At 44.6% G+C, this 2,500-nt stretch overlaps 2 non-coding genes across 2 annotated transcripts; both read right to left on the minus strand.

Annotated features, from left to right (window-relative positions):
* Positions 1-207: 207 nt before the first annotated feature.
* LOC147663387 (U6 spliceosomal RNA) lies at positions 208-314 on the minus strand. Its single transcript, XR_015305331.1, has one exon. It is a non-coding gene; the product is annotated as a U6 spliceosomal RNA (small nuclear RNA).
* A 1,805-nt stretch (positions 315-2,119) lies between these two features.
* Positions 2,120-2,226, minus strand: LOC147663388 (U6 spliceosomal RNA). The gene has a single exon (XR_015305336.1). It is a non-coding gene; the product is annotated as a U6 spliceosomal RNA (small nuclear RNA).
* Positions 2,227-2,500: the final 274 nt, after the last annotated feature.

Consider the following 2,500-nt stretch of genomic DNA (forward strand, 5'->3'; position numbering starts at 1 on the left):
GAGAAAGAAAAGTCCCAGAAGTCCTGCAGGCTTCCTTGCTAAATGCAGCTGAACATAGAGCGCACCTTCTTTACTGCAAAGCAAAGACATTAAAAATGTTGAGGAGAGACTAATTGAAAAATACATATCACGGGGACAGCACTGGGACCTGCTTTATTTTTTCAATTAGTCTTGAAAACAAAAAAGATTTCTCTCCTAAAAGCTGTTAAAAATATGGAACGCTTCACGAATTTGCGTGTCATCCTTGCGCAGGGGCCATGCTAATCTTCTCTGTATCGTTCCAATTTTAGTATATGTGCTGCCGAAGCGAGCACACTTTATTGATGAACTGACAATGTTTATAAACTCTCTAAATCTACAGTCTCTAGACATAGGGTGGCCTGGCAGAGATGCTCAGATGGCCAGTACGCATTCAAATCTGAGCCAATGGTCAAAAATGTATGAAGAGTAGCAATCCATTATTCTTCACTGCATTTGTGGTCCAAGACTAAACACACCATAAGTATGTAGATTATACCAGGTTTGCAAAGGCTCCTGGTTCGGGCTACAGACAAGGAGCATTGTGACGTCACGCTGCCTGTGGAACAGTGATATTAAAGGTGAAACAGCTGCACAGTAGGTTAGGTGAAGGGCTCTGAGAGTGGAAAGGCAGCATGCTTGGGTCCCTGGACAAGGTGAGCTTATGATAATGTGTCTGAATGTTCGCCTGTGTTGTAATATTAAACCCCTTATTGTTGTAAACGCCTACTTACTAAGGAGTTCTCAAGCTCAGCCCCACACAGACCTGGAACTGATTATGTTAATGCAAACTATTTAAGAAACTGAGCCTGATCTAAAAGATTTCCTTGGATCTAGGACCATTTCGCCTAGCTTTTAGGTGCTTCCTTCTCCTAAAGTCCTTTGTAAAACTTGGGAAAACCTCACAGAACAGACTTCCAGGAGGTCAGATGGGTTTCCTTGTGCCTTCACACACACACACACACACACACACTTTCTAGCCCACTTAAGGACAAAAGGATGCATAAGTCTACATAGGGCCAGTGGCGCAATGGATAACGCGTCTGACTACGGATCAGAAGATTGTAGGTTCGACTCCTATCTGGCTCGGAAGGGTTGTAGGTCCCTGTTTGATTATATTCCTGTGGAATTCTTATTTACCTCAGACTTGTTGTAGGTTCAATATTCTCCAGCAGGACTCATCCAGCAGTTGTTCCACGGTAGAGCGCAAGTAATAGGACCACAGCTAGTTAAACGTTTCCCATTTGCTGCTGGACTCTATGTGATGGCCGTCACGTGGTGTGCTGCTTTTGTATTTCAACATTGGTCCCTGATACTCTTAATTGCGAAAAAGCTTGTTGACAAAAGTGTGTGTGCGCGAGGGTCTGTGGACGTAGGCAGGTGTGTGCACTTGAATGCTTACCCATTTACATGTGTGAGAGGAACAAACCAACTCCCTGTGGGCTGCAGGCTTACAACTGGTAGCCCCAGTAGCCAGGCAGAACCACAGGTAAGGAGAGAGAGAGAAAGTTGGTCCATTATTAGAGAAGGCCCATAAGCATCTTGCACTGCTACCTTCTTCCCCTCTCAGCCACGATCGGCGAAGACCTCTTTATTAGGGTAGAGGGTGAACATTTCTTGGACCTCAGAAACTGAGGGATGTAGACCCAATATGTCCTCGAAGCGCCTAGAGACCTGGTGCCCAATCTGGCATGGTGTTTTTCAGCCTACCCGACCAATCCGGTTGCAAGGTGGACTTTAACAATACTGCTAAAAAGGCACTCCCAGACATCCCTGAGGCCTTCATTTGCATAGGCCCTGCCCTTCTCTTTGTCCTGCTTCCCACGAAGCAACACAACACTGCAGCAGTATAGATTTGGGGGTGGTGAAGAATAATGACAGTGAGGCTAAAAAAGAGAAAGAAAAGTCCCAGAAGTCCTGCAGGCTTCCTTGCTAAATGCAGCTGAACATAGAGCGCACCTTCTTTACTGCAAAGCAAATACATTAAAAATGTTGAGGAGAGACTAATTGAAAAATACATATCACGGGGACAGCACTGGGACCTGCTTTATTTTTTCAATTAGTCTTGAAAACAAAAAAGATTTCTCTCCTAAAAGCTGTTAAAAATATGGAACGCTTCACGAATTTGCGTGTCATCCTTGCGCCAGGGCCATGCTAATCTTCTCTGTATCGTTCCAATTTTAGTATATGTGCTGCTGAAGCGAGCACACTTTATTGATGAACTGACAATGTTTATAAACTCTCTAAATCTACAGTCTCTAGACATAGGGTGGCCTGGCAGAGATGCTCAGATGGCCAGTACGCATTCAAATCTGAGCCAATGGTCAAAAATGTATGAAGAGTAGCAATCCATTATTCTTCACTGCATTTGTGGTCCAAGACTAAACACACCGTAAGTATGTAGATTATACCAGGTTTGCAAAGGCTCCTGGTTCGGGCTACAGACAAGGAGCATTGTGACGTCACGCTGCCTGTGGAACAG

This window comes from Lissotriton vulgaris, unplaced genomic scaffold (genome assembly GCF_964263255.1).
Source record: "Lissotriton vulgaris unplaced genomic scaffold, aLisVul1.2 SCAFFOLD_7095, whole genome shotgun sequence".
In the NCBI taxonomy this organism is placed as follows: Eukaryota; Metazoa; Chordata; class Amphibia; order Caudata; family Salamandridae; genus Lissotriton; species Lissotriton vulgaris.